Genomic DNA, 12,370 nt, shown 5'->3' on the forward strand with positions numbered 1-12,370 from the left:
CTCCTAGTTCACAGGATAATGAAAACACTGGAGACCTGTAAAGGCCTGTCACTGGCCTCTCCATCCTCTTCAGGAGGAGGTCCCTGCTCCTCTTACAGCTCTGGTTGTGTCCTTTTCAGGACTAACTCTGCTTCCAACCATCCCACCATCTTTGCATAGATTGTGCCCCTTGCTGGGACACTACACCCACATGCTCCTAGTTCATCTCTCTTTCAGATCTCTAACCCTTCTGTTCTTTTTCAGAGAACATTTCTCCAACCACCCCACTCTACTCCAACAAGAGGAGATCTCCCTGTTATGTGCACTAATTATCCCATACTCCTCTAGCTCACAGAACTTAGGAAAGTAGCAACTTTAAACTGTGCAATTATTTAATGAATGGTTGTCTCTCTTACCAGACAGCAAGCTTCAAGAGGGAGGGACCCACGTCAGTTAAAGCTCAGCAGCCTGCCACAAAGTAAGATAGATATTCAGTAACTATTTGAAGAAAAATAAATGCATGTATAAATTATTCACAAAGCAAAGGAAACATTTTATAAAAGAAGAGTAAGAGTAAGAACAGAATATATCAAAATACTTGAGTAAAAGTGAAACATATATTTAGAATCTAGAAATTTAAATAATCAGCTATAATTGTGAAATGGATAATTGGATGAAAAGAAGCTTGATAAATTCAGATCTTTTAATTTTGTTCAAAGGCCATTCATCTGTTCATCTCCTGCCTTATGGGTTTGTGGAAAACCTTACCTTTTTTTTTTCCCTGTATGTTAAGAGCTATAAACCATAATGGTAAGTATAAGGATTTTTTTACATTAGTGCTAAGAAAGAGATTCAGAGGCCACTAATTAATGCACTTAGAAAGCAAATGAAACACATGGCAGAAACAGAGACTCGAGAAATAAGTGAATCAGAAAATCATTTCAGTGCATGGTGCCTAAAATTATAGGTCTAAAAAGTGATTGTGCCATTCACCCTTTTATCTTTGGAGGGCAATGTTCAAAATGTATTGCAAATATATCCTCAGTCTTACAATTTGAATGGGTTCAATTTCAGTTGCATGAATACAAACACAAGACAAATGTTCTCCCTGCTCTGCAACAATCATAAAGTTTTTCTTAAAAGACAGTCTGCTTTCAAATCAGTGTAGGACAAATTTGTGCATCATTCTAGGAGGACTGTACAGTAGCTCTTTGTCTGATCTTTATTTAGCTTAAAGATTCAAAACAATAAGCTTTCAAACATTTATCTTGTTAACAAATAGAAATCAATGTTGCCCTGGATTCTAAAATGCACAAAAATACTTCTAAAAATTGAATAATAAAAATAATGTTGAGTTTTAAAGTTCACGTTGGTCAGCATCCCCTATGAACATAGCAAGAATTGTTGTTGACTTTTTAAAAAAAGGAATAAATCCATTTTATTTCTTTCTCTCTCTCTCTCTATAGATAGATAGATAGATAGATAGATAGATGTCTCTATATATATTTATATAGAGAGAGTTCATAAGCAGAGGTGAGCAGGGGAGATGGGTAGAGGGAGAAAGAGAGAATCTTAAGCAGACTTCTTGGACACAGGACTTGATTTTACAACCCTGAGGTCATGACCTGAGCCAAAATCCAGAATCAGATCCTTAACCCACTGAGCCCTCCAAACACCCCAGGAGTAAATCCATTCTTCATAACTTATCTCAATTCCCATATTATACTTTTTAAAACAAAGTGAGGTGAAACAGAGCAAAATTGTAATAAAAATTTCACCTTGATCTCATTAGCAAAATACTTAAACAAATGAAATAATGTGTTTATAAGAAGCTGCAAGAATACAACCTGCCTTTGAAAGTTGTGGTGACAACTTGTAAACATCCAAACCTCACATTTGCCTCTTTGAACACATAGAACCAGGGCCAGTGTTGTAATCATCAGTGCCAGTCAACCAAATATTTCCTTTCCCCCCTTTTCTATGCACACAGTAGGACTGTATTTATTAGGATAACATAGCCATGAACTTGCTCTGACCAATGAAATATTAGAAGTTATGGGTGTAATCTTTGAGTAGATGCTTTGATAGCTAGTGCACAATTTGCAAGGTTTCTTTGCCACTGCCACTGGCTGAATTTGCTGGGAATGGTAGACACTCATTCATCTTGGTTTCCAGTTGTAAAGATTTTTATTAGCACCCTGGCCAATCCACTGTAGACATGTATCTTGAGTGAGAAATATTTTTGTTCTTCTAAGTATTTTGTTCTTCTAAGTCTTCTAAGTCTTTAAATCTTGAATTTGTTTATTTCTCTACCATAACACAGCCCATCCTATGTGATCCATACTTGCAAATTCAAGTCATCAAAGATACTTTCAAATATTGTATTATGCTGATGCACCTGGGTAGCTCAGTGGGTTAAGCTTCTGCCTTTGGCTCAGATCATGGTCTCAGGGTCCTGGGATTGAGCCTCACATCAGGCTCTCTGCTCTGATCTCTCTCAGAAGGGAGCTTGCTTCTCCCTCTCTCTCTGCCTGACTCTCTGACTACTTGTGATCTCCCTCTCTCTCTCTCTGTCAAATAGATAAATAAATAAATAAAATCTTTAAAAAATTCTTCTTGAGAGATATATCACTCATATGTATGTACATATATATATGTATTTGAGAGATATATTTCTCAAATAAATAAATAAATATAAATAAATGGATATATATATTTTTATATGGGCATCACAGAATAAAATAGATCCAAGTATGCAAAAATTATATAATGTCATCAGGTTTTGATTTATTCTTACCTTTACATCTTTTTCAAATTTTCTGGTAATGTTTTTAACCTAAGAGAGGAAAACTATATATATTTCTATAATTATCTAATAGCAAGTACATCTGTTGTACTCTTTTTCACAGGTATGGCATAATTTAATTGTTACTGAAAATAATACCATTTTTTCTTAAAATACATTGCCTGGGAAGTAAGGGTTCATTCTCTAGTGTCTTCCAGTGTGATGCTCATATTAAAATATCTAAAACAACTTCAATTTTCATGCATTACCAAAAAGAAGCACATATCATCGTGAGGGATTGTACAAATGACTACACTTATGTACAATTTGTCTAGGAATCCCAAACATTAGAAATGTCATCAGTCAGTTGGTGATTCAACAAAAGTTCTCTGAGCACCTGGAAACACATCTTTCATCTGCTGCTGGTATTCCTTGAGTTAAGTAACAACTCCATGATAGAAGCTGAAGGAGAGTTTAGTTCATCCACCTACATGGAGAGAGCTAAATCTGATTTTCTTGCTTCCAGATAAATGTCAACAATTTTATGTCATTTAAACAAAAACAAATTTCCAAGCAGGTACTCCCTTCACTTCAGGCAATCTACCATTTCTGTACCCATGGTATATCTCTAGACACTTCTTATGAGGGTCTGTACATAAATGAAAGTAAGCTCTATGACAGGAGAGCAAAAGTGAGCAGTTTCTTTGCCATGGTTATTATTCTTCATTTATTAAGTAGAAGTGCGGGAAAAGTAATCAAGTTATAACAGTTCTCTCATCTGTAATACAGGGTTAATCTCATTAGTTATTTCAATGGATTGTGAGTTTAAAATGAGCCAATTCATACAGACTGCCTGGCGCCTAGTGTTTCCTTAATTGTAATTGTTTTTATGGTAATTATATATATATATAATGTATTATTTAATATAAACAATTTATATAACAGATATAATAATACATATAATTTATATAATATATTATATATAAATATAATACAATGTATAATATGTATTATTATCAATAAATTATATATGTATAGATATTTCCCAAGTTCATCCCTATCATCCTCTTTTTTCCCACCCCATACTCTTTTTTTATGGAAATTTTGCTCAGTCTCCAGGCTTCCATTATCAATTCTAAAAAAGAGCCAAAACATACATACTCAACCCCAATTTTCAAGCTGTTATTTCCAATTCCCTTTAGAAAATTTTCAAGTGGATATCCCATCATTTCTCCAAAGTCTATATATTTATATCATGTGTAATATCCCCAATCCCATGCTGGCCTTCAACTTGGATGAGGATGGTGTTTATTTTAGGACCTGACTTAGAGGGGTCTGCTCCTACCCTTTTCTGACTGCATTCCTCTCCACAGAGCAAAACTTTGCAAGACTAAAAAGTGTCATCACTATACAGAGGATCTGTATACAAACTATACAGAAGATTGAGGAAGCTCGACCTTCAATGGAATTATATTCCGATAAACCCATCATAAATTGAAAATACCTTAAGTCAAAAATGCATATAATACACCTAACCTAATGAACATCATAGCTTAACCTAGCCTACTCTAAATATTCTCAGAACACTTACAGTAGCCTACAATTGGGCAAAATCATCTATTATGAAGCCTATTTTATAGTAAGGCATTGAATGTGTCATGTAATTTGTTGAACACTGTACTAACAGTGAAAACCAGAATGGTTATATGGGTAAAGAATGGTTGTAAGTGTATCAGCAGTCACACTTGTGAGTTCATGGTGACTGGGAATTGTGGTTCACTGTTGCTACCTAGTATCACAAGAGAGTACCCTACTGTATATCACTAGCGCAGGAAAAAATCAAAAGTCAAAACTCAAAGTATGATGTTTACTGAAGTTGAATCAGCTTTGCACCATCATAAAGTTGAAAATTGAACCATCATAGGTTGGGGACCATCTGTATAGTTATATCATAATTGCCCTATTTTTTCAAAAGCAAGAAAAACTATTGACAGATTAATAGTCCAAAAGTAAGTTTCCCAATTAACTGTATAAGAATTAAACATTCAATACTTGGTTCATGAAAACTAAAGTTTTATATTTAATATTTCTATAAACAATGTTAGCTGATTTGCTAAATCTCTTTTCTGTCTATACTTTGATAATTAATTAGCTCTCCTCCTTCTCTCCATTTTCTACTTCAGAAAACATTTCTGACTTTAACTTCTCAAAATTGGAACTGAACAATTTCTAAGCAGGAAAAGATAAATGACCATTAATTCAACTGATAATTAACCACCTGAAAATCAACAAAAGACTGTGTCATCATCATTTCCTGTCTTTCTACAATTTTAGATTTTATTTTCCTCCTAGTAGAAATTGTTATCTTCTGAAATCAAAAGACGTGGCAGCTGCACATAGAGTAGCGTGCCCTGGCCTCTCCAGAACTGAAGATGCCTCTTCCTGCACTTCTCAGCATCTGGAAAGCTAGGATCTTCCCTCCTGTCATCAATGAACTTGACTACATGCAGGCAAAATAGCCAAGGATGGGAGAGCTGATGTTGATTTTCTTGGCTTCCTCTGGTGAAGGGCAGGTCACTTAAACTTTTCTAGATTTCACTTACCTCATCTCTCAAATGCATAGCCCTCTCACATCTAAACCTCTGCTCCTATCTATGTGACCTATCACTTTGTGGAAATTTGAAACAAATGGCAAAGGACACTATTAACCAACTGAGCCACCCAGGCACCCCTGCAAATGACATTTTTAAGAGTAAAATGTTCAATAGACTTTTCCTCATTTGCATGTGTATAATGATTCATGAGACCACTTGATTTGGGGAAACATGATAAAGAAAGACAAAAACAAAAATAGTAGCTAAACAAGTAAACTCATTTAAAGGATGAAACGAAACCTTGGTACCATTGATCTATTTTCATAGGATAAGCTCTAATCAAGGAAGCAGATACACATGGCATACCAGGCCTTGGCGCTTTCTAATTATCATCTATAAAAGCCTATGTTTCAGCTGATAAGTGTACAGTTTCCAAAATACCTCATGTTCTTCCTCACCTACAACTTTACAAATATTTTTTTTTTTCAGAGTTGCCTCATTTGTCTAGAAAATCCCTATACCTACTTGAAGATGCAGTTCCCCCCTTCAAATAACCTGCCCTCATAATTCACAGGCAGGATTAACTGGTCACATGTTTGTCTATCCTGATAGACTGTAAGAATCTCTGTATTTCCAAACCTAACATAGAACTGGGCATACAGATGGGATTTAATGCAATTTAATAAATAATATATAATTACTCTTAGTAAAAATATTTTTTAAACTTCTGCTATTATTTTTTTCTTATAGTTTGACATTTTATTACTATTCCATGGGAATTTCTAAAGGTTAACTTTTTATCTTCCTTGTGCTCCTGTTATTATGATCTTAAAACTGTGTTCCTGCCACAAAAAGTAGACAGCCAAGCATTACTTCTATCTCATGTATTGGAAATGAGCTATAGTTTTACCTAACGTGTTTTTCGTTTTGGCCAAGTATTCAGTATGATGTTTAGCCACACCTAATGTCTTGCACAAATCTTGCATTTCCCCTTCAATGTTCTGTTGATGTTAAAAACCAAATTGTGGTCCATGAAACTGATGTTTATAGTGTATACCCTTATGGTTCATGGTAGTCAGTAGTTAACACCTATAAGATACATTTTATAGAAAAAGTTGGAGGTACTTGAAAAAAATTACAGTCTAGAGAATATACTATGCCTTTCTTAAGTGATTAATTTTGGAAAAATTATTTTAGTTTGATAAATACTATCATGTTGTTAATATCAATAACCTTCATCAACTGTCTAAATAGTTTTTTGTTGATACCAAATATATTGCTCCAAAGTACAATTTAAGATAAAAGTCATTAGCCATTTGCTCAATGCTGAAATTAATCTTTAAAAATACCCAATTCAAAAATGGGAAGAGCATCTGAATAGACATTTTTCCAAAAAAAGACATACAGGTGGCAAACAGACACATGAAAAGATGCTCAACATCACTAGCCATCAGAAAAATTTGAATCAAGACCACGAGATATTACCTTACACCAGTCAGAATGTCTAAAATAAAAAAGACAAGAAATGAATGTTGGCAAGGATGTGGGGAAAAAGAAACCATTGTGTACTGTTGGTGGGAATATAAGTTGGTACTGCTACTGTGTAAAACAGTATGGAGGTTCCTCAAAAAATTAAAAATAGCATTAAGGAACCACATGATTGATGAGCACTGAGTGTTATACACAACTGAAGAATTATTGAACACTACATCTGAAACTAATGATGTACTATATGTTGGCTAATTGAATTTAAATTAAAAAAAGAAAAAAAGAAAAGTAAGAAAAAAAGAGAAAAAAACAGACATAATAAATGATCCCAAAATTTTAGTACTGGGTATTTAATCAAGGAAAATGAAAACACTAATTCAAGTATATGCACCCCTGGAGGAGTCAAGACGGCAGAGAAGTAGCAGGTTGAGACAACATCAGGTAGCAGGAGATGAGCTAGATAGCTTATCAAACCATTGAGAACACCTACAAATCCAACAGGAAATCGAAGAGAAGAAGAGCAACAATTCTAGAAACAGAAAATTGACCACTTTCTGAAAGGTAGGACTGGCGGAGAAGTCAATCCAAAGCAATGCGAAGATAGACCTCGGGGGGAGGAGCCGGCTCCCAGCAAGCAGCGGAGCAACAGAGCACAAAATCAGGACTTTTAAAAGTCTGCTCCACTGAGGGACATCACTCGAGAGGCTAAACTGGAGTGAAGCCCATGTGGGGTCAGCGTGGCCCCTGGCCCCCTGGCGTCACAGAAGGATCAGGGGTGTCTGAGTATTGCAGAGCTCACAGGTATTATAGCAGGGAAGCTGGTTACAGAGACAGAGCTGAGGAGTGAGCTCTCAGCTCCAGGTTACCTTGAATGGGTCAAAGGGTGCCTGAGCTCAGAGCGCAGTTGGAGGTCAGGGAGATGGGAGTGATTGAGTGCTTTTCTCTGAGGAGTGGGGCCCTGAACTCTCGACTCTTCCGGGCCAGAGCTTAGGAGGCCGCCATTTTCATTTCCGTCCTCTGGAACTCTACAGAAAGCGTTCAGGGAACAAAAGTTCTCGAAAGCAAAAAAAAAAAAAAAAAAAAGTTCTCGAAAGCAAACCCAAGCAGATTACTTAGCCTGTCCCCTGGTAAAGGTGGTGGAATTCCACCCCGGGCAAGACATTTGAGAATCACTACAACAGGCCCCTCTCCCAGAAGATAAACAAGAAATCCAGCCAAGACCAAGTTCACTTACCAAGGAGAACAGCAGAATTCCAGAGGAGGAGAAAGCAAAGCATGGAGTTCATGGCTTTCTCCACATGATTCTTTAGTCTTACAGTTAATTTATTTATTTTCCTTCTGCTAAATTTTTTTAACTTTTACCCTTTCCTCTTTTAACATTTTTTCAACTAGTTTATATTAACAATACCTTTCATAAAAAAAAATAATTTTTTGAACCTTCGTTATTATATTCATATTTTATCCTTCATTGTATCTAACATTAGTTTTTGTATACACATAGGGCTTTTTCCTCTAAAAAATTTGGGGAGCAATATCTTCTAATAGATCAAAATATGCCCTAAATCTAGCTCTGGGCTTGTTCTAGTCTCCAGCCTGAGCAAATTCTCTCCACTTTCTTTTTCTTTATTCTCCCAACCAACTTATTTTACCAACTCCTTTTGTAGAAATTAGGAAAAAAAATTTTTTTTTTCATCTTTATAGGCATATTCCATCCCTTCAGTGTGTTTACACTTATATATGTTTTTCATTCTTTAAAATTTTGGGAGGTAGTTTCTTCTAAAAGACCAAAATATTCCCCAAATTAAGTGAGTGACCCTGTTCTAGTCACGAGTCTAATATATATATATTCTTTTTCTTTGTTATATTTTTTATTTATTTGTTTTCCTTTTTAAATTTTTTTTTTCTGAAATTCTTTTTATCTCCTTTCTCCCCCCCCCGCCATGATTTGGGGTCTCTTCTGATTTGGTTAAAGTGCATTTTCCTGGGGTCTTTGCCACCCTTTTAGAATTTTGTTTGCTCCTTCATATATTCTTATCTGGACAAAATGACAGAGCTGACAGTAAGCTCACAGCTCGGTGTTACCTTGAACCGGCCACAGGCTCAGTGAGCTTGGAGCGGGGCCAGAGGTCAGGCAGACGGGAGTTACTGGGCGCTGTTCTCTGAGGGCGCACTGAAGAGTGGGGCCCCGGGCTCTCAGCTCCTCCGGGCCGGAGACCAGGAGGCCGCCATTTCCATTCCCATCCTTTGGAACTCTACGGAAAGCGCTCAGGGAACAAAAGCTCCTGAAAGCAAACCCGAGCGGATTACTCAGCCTGGCCCCTGGTAAGGGCAGTGCAATTCCGCCTGGGGCAAAGACACTTGAGAATCACTACAACAGGCCCCTCCCCCAGAAGATCAACAAGAAATCCAGCCTAGGCCAAGTTCACCTACCAAGGACTGCAGTTTCAATACCAAGGAGAGCAGTAGAATTCCAGAGGAGGAGAAAGCAAAGCACGGAACTCATGGCTTTCTCTCTGTGATTTTTTAGTCTTGCAGTTAATTTAATTTTTTTCTTTTTCATTTTTTTTCTCTTCTCCTAAAATTTTTTTTAACTTTTACCCTTTTCTTTTTTAACGATCTTTACCTAGTTTATCTAATATATATATATATTTTTTATGCTTTTCTTTATTCGTTTTCTTTTTTTAATTCTTTTTCTTTCTTTCTTTTTGAACCTCTTTTTAATCCCCTTTCTCCCCCCTCACGATTTGGGATCTCTTCTGATTTGGTTAAAGCATATTTTCCTGGGGTTTTTGCCACCCTTTTAGTATTTTACTTGCTCCTTCATATACTCTTAGCTGGACAAGGTGGAAAAATTCACCACAAAAAAAAGAACGAGAGGCAGTACCAAAGGCTAGGGACCTAATCAATACAGACAATGGTAATATGTCAGATCTAGAGTTCAGAATGACAATTCTCAAGGTTCTAGCCGGGCTCGAAATAGGCATGGAAGATATTAGAGAAACACTCTCCAGAGATATAAAAGCCCTTTCTGGAGAAATAAAAGAACTAAAATCTAACCAAGTTGAAATAAAAAAAGCATTAATGAGGTGTAATAAAAAATGGAGGCTCTCATTGCTAGGATAAATGAGGCAGAGGAAAGAATTAGTGATATAGAAGACCAAATGACAGAGAATAAAGAAGCTGAGCAAAAGAGAGACAAATACTGGACCATGAGAGGAGAATTTGAGAGATAAGTGACACCATAAGATGAAAAACATTAGAATAATTGGGATTCCAGAAGAAGAAGAAAGAGAGAGGGGGGCAGAAGGTATATTGAAGAGAATTATTATAGTGAATTTCCCTAATATGGCAAAGGGAACAAGTACCAAAATTCAGGAGGTGAAGAGAACCCCTTCAAAATCAATAAGAATAGGTCCACACCCCATCATCTAATAGTAAAATATACAAGTCTTAGCAACAAAGAGAAAATCCTGAAAGCAGCCCGGGAAAAGAAGTCTGTAACATACAATGGTAAAAATATTAGATTGGCAGCAGACTTATCCATAGAGACCTGGCAGGCCAGAAAGAACTGGCATGATATATTCAAAGCACTAAACAAGAAAAACATGCAGCCAAGAATACTATACTCAGCTAGGCTATCATTGAAAATAGAAGGAGAGATTAAAAGCTTCCAGGACAAACAAAAACTGAAAGAATTTGCAAACATCAAACCAGCTCTATATGAAATATTGAAAGGGGTCCTCTCAGCAAAGAGAGAGCCTAAAAGTAGTAGATCAGAAAGGAACAGAGACAATATACAGTAATAGTCACTTTACAGGCAATACAATGGCACAAAATTCATATCTCTCAAAAGTTACCCTGAATGTAAATGGGTTAAATGCCCCAATCAAAAGACACAGGGTATCAGAATAGATAAAAAACAAAACCCATCAATATGCTGCCTACAAGAAACTCATTTTAGACCCAAAGACACCTCCAGATTTAAAGTGAGGGAATGGAAAACAATGTACCATGCTAATGGACATCAGAAGAAACCTGGGGTGGCAATCCTTATATCAGATCAATTAGATTTTAAGCCAAAGACTATAATAAGAGATAAGGAAGAACACTATATCATACTCAAAGGGTCTGTCCAACAAGAAGATCTAACATTTTTAAATATCTATGCCCCTAAAATGGGAACACCCAACTATATAAACCAATTAATAATAAACAACTCATTGACAAGAATACATTAATAGGGGAATTTAGCACTCCCCTCACTGAAATGGACAGATCATCCAAGCAAAAGATCAACAAGGAAATAAAAGCCTTAAGTGACATATTGGACAGGATGGACATCACAGATATATTCAGAACATTCCATTACAAAGCAACAGATTACACATTCTTCTCTAGTGCACATGGAACATTCTCCAGAATAGATCACATCCTCGGTTACAAATCAGATCTCAACTGGTATCAAAAGATTGAGATCATTCCCTGCATATTTTCAGACCACAATGCTCTGAAGCTAGAACTCAATCACAAGAGGAAATTTGGAAAGAACCCAAATACATGGAGACTAAACAGCATCCTTCTAAAGAATGAATGGGTCAACCAGGAAATTAAAGAAGAATTGAAAAAATTCATGGAAACAAATGATGATGAAAACTCAATGGTTCAAAATCTGTGGGATGCAGTGAAAGCGGTCCTGAGAGGAAAATATATAGCAATTCAAGACTTTCTCAAGAAACAAGAAAGGTCTCAAATATACAACCTAACCCTACACCTAAAGGAGCTGGAGAAAGAACAGCAAAGAAAGCCTAAACCCAGCAGGAGAAATCATAAAGATCAGAGCAGAAATCAATGAAATAGAAACTAAGAAAACAATAGGACAAATCAACGAAACTAGATGCTCGTTCTTTGAAAGAATTAATAAGATTGATAAACCCCTGGCCAGATTTATCAAAAAGAAAAGAGAAAGGACTCAAATAAATAAAATCATGAATGAAAGAGGAGAGAACCCAACCAACACCAAAGAAATACAAACAATTATAAGAACATATTATGAGCAACACTACACCAAAAAATTTCACAATCTGGAAGAAATGGATGCATTCCTAGAGAAATATAAACTACCACAACTGAACCAGGAAGAAATAGAAAACCTGAACAGACCCATAACCAGTAAGCAGATTGAAGCAGTCATCAAAAATTTCCCAACAAATTAAAGTCCATGGCAAGACGGCTTCCCAGGGGAATTCTACCAAACATTTAAAGAAGAATTAATTATTATGCTCTTGAAACTTTTCCAAAAAATAGAAATGGAAGGAAAACTTCCAAACTCATTTTATGAGGCTGGCATCACCTTGATCCCCAAACCAGACATGGATCCCATCAAAAAAGAGAATTACAGACCAATATCCTTGATGAACACAGATGTGAAAATTCTCACCAAAATACTGGCCAATAGGATCCAACAGTACATTAAAAGGGTTATTCACCATGACCAAGTGGGATTTATTCCAGGGCTGCAAGTTTG

At 36.2% G+C, this 12,370-nt stretch overlaps 1 protein-coding gene and 1 pseudogene across 2 annotated transcripts in view; one reads left to right on the forward strand and one right to left on the reverse strand.

Annotated features, from left to right (window-relative positions):
* Positions 1–12,370, reverse strand: part of INPP4B (inositol polyphosphate-4-phosphatase type II B) — an 805,823-nt gene that overhangs the window by 479,309 nt on the left and 314,144 nt on the right. For both annotated transcript variants that reach the window (XM_032333488.1, XM_032333487.1), the window contains exon 3: positions 396–447. The gene's annotated coding sequence lies outside the window, so the exon portion shown is untranslated. The remainder of the gene's footprint in view (positions 1–395; positions 448–12,370) is intronic.
* Positions 1–12,370, forward strand: part of LOC116582436 — a 115,021-nt pseudogene that overhangs the window by 95,484 nt on the left and 7,167 nt on the right.

The sequence above is a fragment of the Mustela erminea genome, chromosome 2 (genome assembly GCF_009829155.1).
Source record: "Mustela erminea isolate mMusErm1 chromosome 2, mMusErm1.Pri, whole genome shotgun sequence".
Classification (NCBI taxonomy): domain Eukaryota; kingdom Metazoa; phylum Chordata; class Mammalia; order Carnivora; family Mustelidae; genus Mustela; species Mustela erminea.